A 15747-nucleotide genomic window follows, 5' to 3' on the forward strand; every position below is an offset into this window, starting at 1 on the left:
TGGTCCACTGCGTCCGTTCACAGAGGACAGTGTCAGAGCCCCCTGCTGTGCCGCCGATCCATATGCTTACTTAATGGTCGATGGCCCAGCTGCACCCACAGCACGCCCTCTGCTGGCTTATTCACCCAAGAGCTGCGATGAATAAAAGCATGCTCACGAGGAAGCGAGGCTGACGCCGTCACGTGGCTCACTGGTTTCTGAAGCCCTCAGGTTAACGTTTCCTCCAGTGCCATCTTGGTTGCAAACTAGCAGATGTGATGTGGAGGGGCGGATCTGACTAAAAAGACGAGTAACTAGAAGTCATTAGCCAATCAGCATGCAGATTGAAGTCACATGATCAAAATGTAAAGATTGAATTTGACTTTGTATCAAACTGTTGGCAGAGGTCAGAGTTCAGAAGGCTGGTTTCTCATACTTCTATAGAACAGGAAGTGTCGCCATCTGGTGGCCATCAGAGATAACGCAGGTTTTCCACCCTGGCTTCATTTTTACCTCCTGCGGTCATGAACATGTGCAGTCTAACTACTGATGAATCTGGTAAATGAAGAGTGTGTGTGTGTTTCAGGCTCATTGCTCTCAGCAGCAGGTACACACTCTGCAGGCTGAAAATCTGAGTCTGCAGCTCCACCTGGAGGAAGCTCAGAGGCACTGCACACAGCTGGAGGACTTGGCCAGGTCTCACACACAGGTGAGTGTGTTATTTTGCAGGTGTCACTGTTTAACACGCCCACCTGACTGCCTGAGGGTCTGTCTGTGTTTCAGAGCATGTCTGTCCAGCAGGGGGAGCTGTTTGCACTCAGGATGGAGGTGCAGGCTCTCAGGGAGAGACAAGTGCAAAGCAACAGACACCAGGCACAGCTGGAGGTGGAGCTTCAGCAACTGAGGGAGGAGCTAAGCCAGAAGGTGCCGCTGGGACAGGTACGTGAATGTCTGCAGGTCACTCAGAGCAGAGCAGCAGGATTTCAGCCTAAACAGCCTCTGAGTCATGTGACCTGTGATCACGTCTTCATTAAATCAGCCCAGAGCTCAGGTGTGTTTCATACATGCTTTTACAGACAGGTGAGCCTGCACGCTTCATCAGGTAACCTCCCCAACAAGACCACAACATCAGCCTGAGTCTGACAATTGAACACAAACAAGCATACACTCACACACACACTCACACACACACAGTCTTGTCTTGTCTCCAGTCCTGCTCTGATGTAACTGGACGTGGGCTCGTATTGATCAGATATTGGTAATACTGATGATGCCCACACATCAGACACAGAGGTGAAGCAGGGCTCTCGTCTGTCTGCAGGAAGACGTCCACAGACTTCCGGCTCAGCTCTCAGGTCCAGCGGAGGAGCGGCAGGAAGATGAATCCCGGTCTGAGGCGAGCAGGTCGGTGTTTCTTCCTGCTTTGTCACCGTGGTCATGTGACCTGCTCACACCGCAGTGAGCTAACAGCATCATCCATGCCTCGCTGTGAGGACCGCTGCGACCTATTTCTACACAACGTTGTTTTCATCAGCATCAGCTTTACGAATACATTTGTACCTCAAAAAGTTTGATTACAATGGCTTTGTGGGGCTGCAGTCTGAGACTAGAGATGTGGACCCAAAACGATGCATCCCTGTGCTTGCTACAAACAGCCCGGCTTCAGGCAAGCTCGAGGCCCAGGCAGGATCCAGGCCTTGAGGCTGAAACCCGAAGTTGAGCAGAACAAAGAAGTGGACACAACCCCAGGAGCGCAGAAAGGCAAGAATTGGGGGAGATAAAGAAGAGAAGATGGAGGATGACGAGGTGTTGAAAGACTGTCAGCAGGCTGCAGACACACTGATGTCTTTATGCTGAACTCCTTAAAACTTAACCAAGTCGACGAGAATGGGATTTGAATCGACGACGATGGGCTTAGCAGTCCATCGCCTTAACCACTTGGCCACATCGTCCCTGCACAAGCGTGTCTCTGTGGAGGACAGCATGACTTCATGAAGACATAATGAGTCCATCTGCTGGATTGACCTCTCCAGCTGATCCTCGAGCATCAAACACGATGTCTGCAGTTCAGATTTGGACGTCAGCCTCACGTCACGTGTCTCAGACAGCGCTCTGAGCTGTTTCATACTCACAGTACGCTGAGCGTGTGCGCGATCAGGCTTCACACAGACGAGGTGGCCGAGTGGTTAAGGCGATGGACTGCTAATCCATTGTGCTCTGCACGCGTGGGTTCGAATCCCATCCTCGTCGGCTTGAGTGAGTTTTATGGAGTTCAGCATGGAGACATCAGCGTGTCTGCATCCTGCTGAGGAAAACAACGTTGTGCAGAAATAAGTCATAAAGAAAGGACGTCGGAGAAGGAAATAAAAAATTAAATCAAGTCAGAAATATAAAAATAAACTCTGGAATAAAAACAACAATAGAGTCTTCAGTCCTGATTTTTGTGTCTTTTGATCATCGCAGTGAGGCGTGGATGATGCTGTCAGCTCACCGCGACATGAGAGTGAGCGGGTCACATGACCACGGTGAGACAGGAGGAAGAAAGGGGCGTGGTTAACAGCAACTCATTCAACTTTGGGGGATTTTTCTTACCTGGATGATCGACGATGCATCCAGAAATAGTAATAAATCATAAATAATTCTCTAATGACATTTAAGAAGCCACGTAGTTAACTATAAAGTGAATAAATGATGTCTAAATAAAACTACAAAAAGAGTTCATATAAATACAAACTTCCATGTGTTGTGATTGTGAAATAAAAGCTGGAATAAATCTAAAGATGTGAGCGTGTTTTCATTCTCAGCTCACAGTTCTGATCCAAATCCAGCCCACCTCGGCTGTTCGTGTGCTTTTCATATGAATTCCTCTAGCTGACCTCTGACTTCTCGTCCCGTCAGGCCGAACCTCACACTGTCCAGATGCTGGCATCAGCGCTCTGGGACCATCCAGCAGACCAGGACCACCATGGCTCACAAGCACAGCCAGGAACACATGAGCAGACCACAGGCCCGGCTGGAAGCCCGGCTGGACCGGGACCAGGTGGAGCCCTTTGAGGAGCCAGAGGAGGAGGTGCAGAGGAGTCAGAGCAGGCACAGACTCCTGCAGAACAGTCTGGTGGGTATCACAAAAACAGCTCCTTCCAACATCAAGACATCAGCTGACGACTCTCACGTTTATTGTTTTGGCGGGGGGGGGGCATGGATGTTTGTGTCTGTGTGTGCCTGTATGTCTGTATCTATATGTCAGGTTGGGTATCAGACGCCACCTCTCTGGGGACATCTCAGGCCCTCCAAGGTTTGGAGGCCTATCTCCCCCCACCACCACTTCCCCTGCCAGTGGCGGACCCCCTCAGACATCGGTGCGTTGGTGGTTCTTTGTATCTGGGGATGGGCGTCACACACCGGCTCACTCCTTGGCGGCCGCTTATCGGGGCCTGGAGTCTGGGGCTCGGTCACTCAGGCACGGCTGGCTGCCGGCGGAGCTCACGGGCGCGTCACTGCAACTCCCCCTGGCTTCTGCTCCGCGGCTGCTGAATGAGCCCTCATCTGGGACTCTCCTCAGCTCTTACTGGGACAGTGGCGCGGCTGCCCCTCTGTTGGTCTTCCTTGGTCTCTTGTGTTCTGGGGGCCTCTGGATGTCTGGAGTTTTGATCTCCTCCACGACACTGCAGAGCTGCAAGAGTGCGAGTTTCCTGTGATCTTCTGCAGCTGCAGCACAAACTTCATCACTGTTTCAACAACAAGGCTGCAGCGTGAAATATAAGACATGTAGAGTCCATCTATCACCCACCGGCTCGCTCATGCTGAGAGAGAGCACTGCAACATCTGTGCTAACAGCCCGCAGGCTCAGCACTCGGTCAGCAGCCCATCTCAGCCCGCCTTGCGGCATGGAGGAGGTGGCTGAGAGCTGAAGCCAATGAACCGCCAGTCCTTTGTGCTCTGCACACGTGGGTTTGACTCCCATCCTTGTCAGGGTGGTTCAGAGTTACGAGCTTCAGGATGTCCTGACTCCCGAGTGATGCTGGCTTTGTTAGAGCAGACAACAGTTAGCTTGCAGTTGTCTGATCTGTTTCCTCCTTGAACGTCTTGACGCAGAGTTTTTATTTATGGCGTCCTTCGTCATAACCAGGTTATTTTTTTCATTTCTGCAGATGATGAAAGACTTTTATTTTGAAATCCACCTTTGTCTGTAAATGAGTTTCCACTCGGTCTGTTTGAGGTCATCATCAGGATGATCTTTGGATGAGCTTTATTTAAACTGCTGCAGGTGAACAAACACATGACCCTAAAACAAAATTGCGCCAGACGATCTCTAATCTCATTCTGACACTTCCTGTTCTGTGCCCCAGCTGCGCTCACAGAGCGACGCCCACCAGAGGAGCCTCGGCCACCTGAACAGGAAGTTACGGCAGCTCAGCAGGTCCACGCACAACATCGACCAGCTGACTGTGGAACAGCTGAAATTCACCATCGAACTGCTGAGAGCGCTGAACCAGCTGCTGCACACACAGGTGCGCGCACACATACACACACACTTTTATATGTGATGCAACTAACAAACCTCCAGGGGGTGCTGTTTTTACACGACAGTCCGGCTGTCGTCAGGTTTTCTCACCTTCTGTTTGGTTTTGTTTCATCTTTTGAGGTTTTTACGCCGTTTTTAGACTCTGAGATTTTCCGTGAATACCTTTAATCGCTTAGAAGGAGGCCTGCTGTGTTTGACTTCCTCTCAGGAATCTGTGGACGGAGACGCTCACTGGGACCAAGACCTGCGATCCCCCAAGGCCGAGCCATCTGAGGCTCGCAGGCTAAAGCTGGACCGGGTGAGAAGCAGGACTGGAACCAGGACTGGGACCGGTGCTGAGGATGGGGGACGGTGGTTTGTGCATGCTGCACTCAGTGTGAGTCTTCCTACACAGTGCTACTCATCACATCACAGATCACTGTGAACTAAACAAAGAGCTCTGCGGGGAAGACGACAGTAAGGACGTGTGAGGTGGTGATAGACGTGCAGTGTAGACCGCTTCCTGTCTGATTCGCTGTCAGTGCTGAAACGTTTGAGCTGGTGTGCAATCAGAAGGTTACATATGGGTGACAGCTTGTGCTGAAGTGCACTGTCGCCCTCTTTAGGTTGGAGGGTGTAAATGAATCCACAGAATCGCTTCAGTCTGATGACGTGTTTGAAATCATCAAAATAAATTTAAATGTAGCTCAGCTGCTTCAAACCTCACGCCGGTCTGATACTGAACTGATAACAGTGTGTGTGTCTGCAGGGAGGCAGGTGTGTGTGTGACCACAGTGAAGCAGAGAAGAAGAGGCTACAACTGGAAACCAGAGAGCTGCGACACACACTGAGACAGCACAGGTAACACACACAGACATGGATACACACTGCTCTGGGATCAGGGTTTAGGATCAACGCTGAGAGGAGCTGAAGCCCCGACAGCAGAAAGGACGATCCAGCAGATGGACTCATTATGTCTACATGAAGTCCTGCTGTGTCCTCCACAGGGACACGCTCATGCAGAGACGAGGTGGCCGAGTGGTTAAGGCGATGGCCTGCTAATCGTGGGTTTGAATCTTATCCTCATCGGCTTGGTGGAGTTTTAAAAAGTTCAAAGTGTTGGGCTCAGAAATGAATCCTGGACCTCAGGAAGATGTCAGTGATGAAACAGTTAAAGATGTGAACATCAAAATTATTAACGAATAAATACAGAGAAATCAGGATGTTCACCTCTGCTGAGGCTTCTGATTTTTACAGGCTGTTACCAAAACTCATTCAGGTTATTTGATGTGTGTGTGTGTGTGTGTGTGTATGTGTGTGTGTGCGTGTGTGTGTGTGTGTGTGTGTGTGTGTGTGTGTGTCTGTGTGCCTGTGTGCGTGTGCAGGAGTGTCATGAAGCTGTGTGATGAGGTGGAGTGTGTGGAGAAAACTCTGCTGAAGAGACGAGCGGAGCTGCGAGAGGCCGACAGGAAACTGCTGGAGGCTCAGAGCTGCATACACACCAGCAGAGTCCAGGTATACACACACACACACACACACGCACACACACACACACACACACGTGTTACGGAGTATAGCATGGTGGGAAAGGACGGAGAGAAACCCCCCCCCCCCCCCTAAGTTTTGTTGGTTTTGTTTTTGAGTTTGTTTTGGATTAATTGCATGTTTTTGTGTTTATTTACGGTTGTTGCACCTGTGTGGGAGGGGAGATTTTACTCTAGCCCAGCTGCCAGTGAGGCGGAGTTGAATACAGGGAGCGGCTGATTGGAGTTCCTCTTTATAAAGGGGAGAGGAAGCAGGAAGTGTTGTTGTTGTTTTTAGTAGGACCTCGGTGAAGCAGGAGAGCCCCGGAGATCCAGGACAAAGTGTGCGCATTTTTAATAGAAAGGATTCTTTTTTTAGCCTGGCCTGGTTTTTGCTTTTAACGAAACGGAGGACGTGGAAAGGAGGACGTATTCCTATGGAGCTGTGAGAGGACGTGCTGGAAAAGAGAGGACGTGCTGGAAAAGAGGAAAACGAGCACTAGACTGGAGACCTCCTGCGCCCCGATAAGAAGAACTGGACCAGCTCGGGGAAGTTTAACTGCCGGGAGGTAATGTGGAGACCCAGCCTCGAACAAAGTTAAAGCCTGAAAAGGTGGGTGGCAAACCTGTTTTAGGGAGCTGCAGGATTGATACGGTTGGTTGCGTGTTCGTGCAGTGACCCTCTCTCCCCTGTTTGTAACTAGGCGAAGAACTCGGACCGCGGTGGTCTTTGGGCTTTGGATCCCTGGCCGGGGTTGTCTTCAGCCGGTAGTTTGCCTAGAGGAAGAACAAATAAATTTTGTGTAACCCATTGCAGTGTGTGCGTGGTGGTTTGTTGCTGGTCCCTACTAGAATTCCTATTCTTTTTGCACGGAGGCTCTCTTAACAGACTTCCCCTAACATTTGGCGTTTGTCGACAGGATTTGTGACCAGTATACAAACCTACCTGCCTTAGACTGATTAATATGGCGGATGAGTTATCTGAAACCAGGAATATGGCGTCACCATTTTTTATCGGTGCGCCCTGGGTACCAAAATTTTGTGGGCTTAATACGAATTATGAAGATTGGGAGAGTCAAATTAGCGCAATGCTCCGTGCTCAAAAGTGGTCGATAGAACAGCAATGTGATTTTGTAATGAGTGCATTAGGAGGAGAATCACGACGTGAAATTCTTATTCTGGAACAAGCGGAGCGGGATACGCCAGATAAAATCTTTCTTCAGCTTAAAGAACTGTATGGGGACAAAACAGCCGTGGGTACCCTGCGTGCCATGTTTTATGAATGTAGACAAAGGACAGAAGAGCCTATTAGAAAGTTCACGTTACGCTTAAGGGAGTTGGGCCATCGCCTGCAGACAAAAGAGCCACAAGGGTTTCGGCGGGCTGACCTGCACCTGCGTGATCAGTTTGTCTTGGGTCTTAGGGAGGGTGAGATACAGCGTGATCTGCGGCGTTTATTAAGGCACGATCCTGACCTCTCATTTGAACAGGTGCGTAAAGAGGCTCTGCAATTGGAAGCGGATGCGCTGTATGGCGTACATGAAGACTCCGCTTGTGCTGTAGTAAGAGGGGATTTAAAGTGGCAGGATACTCTGAATTGGAGAGATAAGTTTAAAGTGGAGATCCTTGCAGAAATGAAGGAGCAAATTATGGATCTCAAAAATACTCTTCAGGAGGAGCTGAGGGAATTTGTCCGACCAGCACCAATGCCACGGACGTTTTCAGCTCCTAGAGGTGAGCGAGAAAGGTGGAACCTTAGTTCCCCTCAATATAGGGGAGGTGTTGAAGTGTCCGAGCCACCCCCGGTGACAAAGCAAACCCCACGGTTAGTGGAGCGACCACGGCACAAGTGGGATGAGCATGGGCAGCCTATTTGTAGTAGGTGTGGAGTTAGTGGACACATGGCAAGAGAGTGTCGGGGCACTTCATCTCAGATGGCTTTAAACGAGTAAATCCAGTCGCTATGGGCCAGGTGATTGGAAAGGATGATAGTGGTCCAACTCAGTTAAACCACCCTCAATTTTTAGGGGCATGCCGTCAAGTAGAAGTATTCATTGATGGTAAAGAAGTGACATTTTTGCTGGATACTGGGTCTAATGTAACATTAATGCCACAAGCCTGTTTTAGGAGATTGTTTGGTGAACAGGAGCCGGGGAAAGAGAGTGATCTTAATTGGCTAAAGCTGAAGGCCGCGAATGGATTGGCTATTCCTTACGTGGGCTATGTGTTAGCTGAAGTACAGGTGGGAGACATTACCCTGAAAGATATGGGAATTGTGATTTCAAAGGACGACCCCAATAATTCTAATGCATTACCTATATTAGGTATGAACATCATCGTTCCATGTTGGGATGTGTTTTTTTTGAAACCTCAGACGCAGACCCAGACCTGGCCTGTTGGCTCGACTGTAGACGCTCAACAAGCGTGGGCATCTGCTTTTCAGGACTGTCAAAGAATTCAGGCAGCTGTCCCCGTACCACAAGTAGGGACCCTGCGACCCGCTTACCGCCACCCGGTGAAGATCCCTGAGCACAGTGAGCAGGTGATTTGGGCTAGGGCCCCACAGACACTGAGGAAAGGACAATGTATCTTGGTGGAGCCATTGGAAGGGCCTAGTACAGTTGCCGTTGCTCGATCGCTAGGAACTGTCTATAGAGGCCGGGTCCCCATCAAAGTAAGGAATCTCAATCCTTTTCCTATTACGTTACGACGTTATGAGGCCCTGGCTACATTCTCCACGGAAAATGTCGACATTCAGGAACCTTTTGAAGTCACGTTTGAGCAAACCAGGCCAGGCATCGTTGAAGTGGGCGTATCCCAGGTGAGCTCGGAACCATCTGGTAAAGCTCCTCACATTGAAGTTATGACACAAGGGCGGTCGAATCTATCTATGGAGGAGCAGGAAAAGTTAAATGGTCTCTTGAGGAAGTGGGGCGATGTGTTTGCTGCCGACGAAGAGGATTATGGCCACACAGATGTAATTACGCACTCTATTCCGACAGGTATGGCACCTCCTATTAGAGAGCGGTATAGGCCAATCCCCCCTAAAATGTATCAGGAAGTGCGAGAATTGCTGAATAATATGATTCGATCAGGGGTGGTGCGAGAGAGTACAAGTCCCTGGGCAGCACCCATTGTCCTGGTAAGGAAAAAGAATGGGGAATTGAGATTTTGTGTGGATTACCGCAAGTTGAATGCAGTGACACATAAAGACGCCCATCCATTACCTAGAATTGAAGAGACCTTGACGATGCTGACTAAATCAAAATACTACTCCACCCTTGATCTAGCAAGTGGGTATTGGCAAGTGAAAGTTTCTGAAGCTGACAGGGAAAAAACTGCATTTTGTACTCCTTTTGGCTTGTATGAGTTTGAAAGAATGCCTTTTGGATTGTGTAATGCTCCAGCAACATTTCAAAGGTTGATGCAGAGTTGTTTGGGAAGTCAAATCACAGAGTCCGCTTTTGTCTATCTGGACGATGTGATAGTATATTCACCGGATTTTGACAGCCACCTAGAACATCTGCAGGCAGTGTTTGCAAGATTGAAGAGCTATGGGCTGAAGTTGCGACCTGATAAATGTGTTCTTTTCCAGCAACAGGTGAAGTTCCTGGGTCACCTGGTGAACAGTGAGGGTGTGGCTCCGGACCCTGATAAGATTGCCGCTGTACAGAAGTGGCCGGCCCCGCAGACTATTCATCAGGTGCGTTCCTTCTTGGGCTTTGCCGGTTATTATCGGCGGTTCATTGCAGGGTTTGCGGGTGTTGCTAGGCCTCTTAACTCGCTGCTAGTGGGAGTACCGAAGAATAAAAAACAGAATATCCCCATAAATTGGGATGAGGATTGTCAGCAGTCCTTTGATCTTCTGAAGCAGAAATTGCTCGAGGCTCCTATTTTAGCTTTTGCTGATTTCAGATTACCCTTCCGGCTTTATACGGATGCCAGTAAAGTGGGCCTTGGTGCAGTACTGTCTCAAGTACAAGATGGGAAGGAATGTGTGATAGCCTATGCTAGCAGAAGCTTAGCACCCGCCGAAAGGGATGATGCAAACTATAGCTCCTTTAAACTGGAGCTGCTCGCTTTGAAGTGGGCGGTGACTGAGAAATTTAAAGATTATCTATGGGGGTCTCTGTTCACAGTTTATACTGATAATAATCCATTGGTCCATTTATCGACTGCAAAAGTGGGCGGAGTGGAACAACGGTGGGTAGCCCAGCTCGCAAATTATCAATTTGATATTAAGTATCGGCCTGGCCAGGAAAATGTGAATGCTGATGTTCTGTCTAGAATGCCATTGCAGGTGCAACCCCAGGATTTGGTGCCTCCACAGAGTGTGGACGAAAAAGCATGGGTTCAGGCTGTGAACATCGATTGGGATCCAGGATGCTGGCAAGGCTTACAAGAGCAGGACCCCACGCTGCATAGAGTGAGATACTACATGGCCCGAGGAAAGATGCCATCTGGGGAGGAAAGACGCCAGGAGCCTACTGCAGTCTTAAACTACATGAAACAATGGTCACGGCTGGAGTTGTTGGAGGGTGTTCTGGTCCGCAGGGGGGTGGATTCCAACACCTGTGAGGCGTACTACCAAATCCTTGTTCCTTTGGAGGAACAGCAACCAACATGGAAGGCTTTCCATGAAAGGAATGGTCATTTGGGGGTGGCAAAGATACTTTCGATGCTGCGCCGTAGTTTTTATTGGCTTCAAATGGAGAAGAGAGTGCGGGACTGGACAACATCCTGTGAACGGTGTGTACGTCATAAAGGTCGTGGTGACGGTCGGGCCCCACTTAGTCCTGTTCTTACACACGCACCTCTCCAAACCGTGGCAGTTGATTTCCTGACATTAGGTAGACCGGCAGACTCATACCAGTACATTTTGGTCGCCACTGATTTGTTTACAAAGTATGCTTGGGCAATACCTACCAGGGACCAGACCGCTGCAACTACAGCGAAGATGTTGTTGAGACATATTATTCAGCCAATTGGATGCCCAGAACAACTGCACTCGGATCAAGGTGCTAATTTCGAGTCCGCCCTCATAAAGGAGCTCTGTCAGTATTATAATTGTCGGAAAAGTCGAACTACTGCCTATCATCCTCAGGGAAATGGGGCCTGTGAACGTTTCAATCAGACATTAATAAATATGCTGTCCACCCTAGAGGAAGAGAGGCGGACTCGGTGGGTACAATGTTTGCCCGAACTGCTCCAGGCTTATAATAACTCTGTCCATGCGTCTACAGGTTACACCCCCCATTACCTGATGTTTGGATGGAATGCTCGTCTGCCAGGCGAGCTGTTTATGGGGACGAAGAGACCCATGGAGTCAACCACGACGCAGGAGTGGGTGAGGAGACATCATGAGCGCTTGAGGCTGGCATACCAGATGGTGGAAAAGAGCAGCCAGAAGGCTGCAGGCCGGATGAAGGACAGGTATGATGTTGGGGCTAGGGCAGCACCATTGCTCCCGGGGGAAAGGGTTCTAGTCCATACGACAAGAAGGGACGGACAGGGCAAACTGGCAGCACACTGGGAGGAAGAGATCCAAATTGTAGTTGGCCAGCCAAACCCTATGAACCCAGTCTACAGAGTTCGGCCAGAAGGTAAAGATGGGCCTGTTAGAGTGGTCCATCGTAATCGCCTGCGCATATGTACTTTCTTGCCTTCCGTCAATGATAAAACAGGAGGTGGCGCCTTAGAACCAGGAACGGCAGCTGCGCATGATATAGCGACAGCCTCAGACCAGTGGTTACTTCTATGGAGTATGGCACAGCAGATGCCAGGGCCAGGTCACTATCCGTCCTCCAACAAGTCCGCCCCTGCAACTCAGGAGGGTTTAAGGAGATCTGCCCGTGAAAATCTCGGGAAGCCCCCACCTCGATATACTTAGTAGAGTGCCCGAGGACGGGCTAGGAAAAAGTTGGGGTGGGTGTTACGGAGTATAGCATGGTGGGAAAGGACGGAGAGAAACCCCCCCCCCCCCCTAAGTTTTGTTGGTTTTGTTTTTGAGTTTGTTTTGGATTAATTGCATGTTTTTGTGTTTATTTACGGTTGTTGCACCTGTGTGGGAGGGGAGATTTTACTCTAGCCCAGCTGCCAGTGAGGCGGAGTTGAATACAGGGAGCGGCTGATTGGAGTTCCTCTTTATAAAGGGGAGAGGAAGCAGGAAGTGTTGTTGTTGTTTTTAGTAGGACCTCGGTGAAGCAGGAGAGCCCCGGAGATCCAGGACAAAGTGTGCGCATTTTTAATAGAAAGGATTCTTTTTTTAGCCTGGCCTGGTTTTTGCTTTTAACGAAACGGAGGACGTGGAAAGGAGGACGTATTCCTATGGAGCTGTGAGAGGACGTGCTGGAAAAGAGAGGACGTGCTGGAAAAGAGGAAAACGAGCACTAGACTGGAGACCTCCTGCGCCCCGATAAGAAGAACTGGACCAGCTCGGGGAAGTTTAACTGCCGGGAGGTAATGTGGAGACCCAGCCTCGAACAAAGTTAAAGCCTGAAAAGGTGGGTGGCAAACCTGTTTTAGGGAGCTGCAGGATTGATACGGTTGGTTGCGTGTTCGTGCAGTGACCCTCTCTCCCCTGTTTGTAACTAGGCGAAGAACTCGGACCGCGGTGGTCTTTGGGCTTTGGATCCCTGGCCGGGGTTGTCTTCAGCCGGTAGTTTGCCTAGAGGAAGAACAAATAAATTTTGTGTAACCCATTGCAGTGTGTGCGTGGTGGTTTGTTGCTGGTCCCTACTAGAATTCCTATTCTTTTTGCACGGAGGCTCTCTTAACAGACTTCCCCTAACACACACACACACACGGTGGTGTGTTATACTCTGGCGAACCCACAATATTACAGAAAAGCTCAACAATCACACGATTCTCTGTGAGCAGCACTTGGTGACTGTGGGGAGGACGAACTCCTTTTAACAGGAGGAAACGTCCAGCAGATCCAGGCTCAGCGTCTCGTCACCCTGAGACTGAATCTTTTTACATCAGTTTTATTGACAAAACTATTCATTAATAATTTTATGGTCAATCACCAAAACGACTAAAAAGAGAGAAAAACATGAGCTTGGATCAGTTTCTTTAATAACTGATGACGCGCTCGCCGCTCTAACCTCGACCCTTCCCGCTCCGTCCTTGTGTGTCCTCCAGGCCAGCGAAGCTCAGCGAGACGCCGCTGTGCTGCGGCTCAGAGGGGAGGACAAACAGCGTGCCAGGTAAAGTTTCCTGGCTCCAACCATGACCTCAAAGATCAGGGTGGATATTTTAATCATCGCCACCATCTTCATCACACAGGGAGTTGCAGGAAGAGGTGGAGCAGCTGAGGAGGATGAGGAAGGAGGAAGGGCAGATGCTCAGGCAGGTGGAGGAGGAGCTGAGGAGCAGAGAGGAGGAGCTCCAACAGCTCGACAGGGAAATACAAACAGCCAGAGACACGTAAGGAGGCTTTTACTGTGAAGGAGACAGGAAGTTTTTACTGTGAAGAGGTGGCTGTTGTATTTTGTCAGGTTTCTCCATATAAACTTCAGCTGTGTGTGTGTGTGTGTGTGTGTGTGTGTGCAGACTCGCTGACCTGCTGTCTGACTGTGTGGAGGCTCAGGGGCATCTGGACTCTCTCAGCACTCAGGTGAGGTCACACCTGTACCTGTCCCAGAGTTTGGACCCCGTCCTGATGGAGACGGGCCGGCGCGGCTGACGGAGGATCCCGGGTTATAACAGAAAAACAGTCGCTCTGCTTTATTTTGAATATTTGTGCTTTTTGTTTTGAGATCAGGAAGTGAGTGACCATGTGACTCTTTAAACCAATCAGCTGAAGAGGGACGAGGTGGAGGGAGCGAGGGATGAGCTGCACGAGCTGGAGGGCATGGTGGACAGGAAGAGGGAGGAGCTTGCCGAGCTGACGCAGAAAGTGGAGTCCCGCAGGAGAGAGGCCGAGTCGTGTCTCCAAGAGAAAAGCCGACAGCAAACAGAGCTGCAGGTCAGGGAGCACCATAGTGTGCTGATGTGTGAGGAGGAAGAGGAGCTGATGCCTCACTCTGAGTCAGCTGACCCTGAACAGGTCAGACGATGGGTGGATGCTCATGATGGTCTATGGTTTATGTGCAGGAGGTGCAGGAGGAGCTAAGCAGGAGGAGGGAAGAGAGGAGGAGCCTGCAAGAGCAATGTAAACACCTGGAGGCCAGGCGGAAGCACGCTGACAGGTACTCTGAGTGCTCGGAGACATGTGATTGGTAGAAACACGTTAAACCGTGTGTGTGTGTGTGTGTGTGTGTGTGCCAGGTGTCTGTCGGCGGTGCAGGTGGAGCTCGCTAAACAGAAGGAGAAACACAGCCACAACCAACTCCTTCAACAGGAAGTGATGAGGGAAACAACAGCCAATCAGCACCACCTAAACAGTATGAGCTCATCCTGTCAACCTATCTCTAATAATCAGCTATGTACCACAGGCCTTCAAGCTGGCTGTAGTTAAACCTTTACTCAAAAAGCATCTCTAGACCCAGCAGTCTTAGCTAATTATAGGCCAATCTCCAACCTTCCTTTCATATCAAACATCCTTGAAAGAGTAGTTGTCAAACAGCTAACAGATCATCTGCAGAGGCTTATTTGAAGAGTTTCAGTCAGGTTTCAGAGCTCATCACAGCACAGAAACAGCTTTAGTGAAGGTTACAAATGATCTTCTTATGGCCTCTGACAGTGGACTCATCTCTGTGCTTGTCCTGCTAGACCTCAGTGCAGCGTTCGATACTGTCGACCATAATATCCTATTAGAGCGATTAGAACATGCTGTAGGTATTACAGGTACTGTGCTGCAGTGGTTTGTATCATATCTATCTAATAGACTCCAGTTTGTGCATGTAAATGGAGAGTCCTCTTCACACACTGAGGTTAATTATGGAGTTCCACAGGGTTCAGTGCTAGGACCAATTCTGTTTACATTATACATGCTTCCCTTAGGCAGCATTATTAGAAGACATAGCATACATTTTCACTGCTATGCAGATGACACCCAGCTCTATCTGTCCATGAAGCCAGATAACACACACCAATGAGTTAAACTGCAGGAATGTCTTAAAGACATAAAGACCTGGATGGCCGCTAACTTTCTGCTTCTTCATTCAGATCAAACTTTGCAGATGGCTGCCGTCGCTCGCTGTCCTCCTCAACTCTGCGTTTTTCTTATGCTAGTTATGTTATTTCTTAGTTTATTTTCAACCTGTGATGCTTTTATCACCTACAGACAAACTCTCCTGGACATTCGACAAAACTCGCAATCCGGACCTTCACAAACCAACTTTTTTGTGAATGGTGGTGACTCACCTTGGCTACCTGGGAAGAAGAAACACTGGAGAAAAAGGGGAAAAAGAGCCAGGATTCTGGTCAGGCTGAGGAAAAGACAACATTGCACCCTGCTTCCCAGCATTCTTCTAGCTAAGGTCCAGTCCTTGGAAAACAAACTGGATGAACTAAGGGCCAGGATAACTTTCCAAAGGGACAGTAAGAACTGCAACGTCTGAGGAGCTCTCCATTCACCACCAGGACAGAACAAAGGACTCGGGTAAATGTAGGGGAGGTGGTGTGTGCGTAATGACCAACAAACGGTGGTGCACTGATGTACAGATAGTTTCGTCGCGGTGCTCTCCTGATTTTGAACACCTTATGATCAGATGCAGACCCTTTTATCTGCCCAGGGAGTTTACAGCAGTATTCTGTACCGCTGTTTACATTCCCCCCCCACGCTGAAACCACACG

At 49.5% G+C, this 15747-nt stretch overlaps 1 non-coding gene across 1 annotated transcript; it reads left to right on the forward strand.

The window, feature by feature from the left end:
- Positions 1-2147: 2147 nt before the first annotated feature.
- trnas-gcu (transfer RNA serine (anticodon GCU)) lies at positions 2148-2229 on the forward strand. Its single transcript has one exon. It is a non-coding gene; the product is annotated as a tRNA-Ser (tRNA).
- The last annotated feature ends 13518 nt before the right edge of the window (positions 2230-15747 follow it).

The sequence above is a fragment of the Aulonocara sp. 'chitande type north' Nkhata Bay genome, linkage group LG12 (assembly GCF_057382095.1).
Source record: "Aulonocara sp. 'chitande type north' Nkhata Bay isolate Kocher_YH1m ecotype deep benthic linkage group LG12, A_spYH_male_GT1.1, whole genome shotgun sequence".
In the NCBI taxonomy this organism is placed as follows: Eukaryota; Metazoa; Chordata; class Actinopteri; order Cichliformes; family Cichlidae; genus Aulonocara; species Aulonocara sp. 'chitande type north' Nkhata Bay.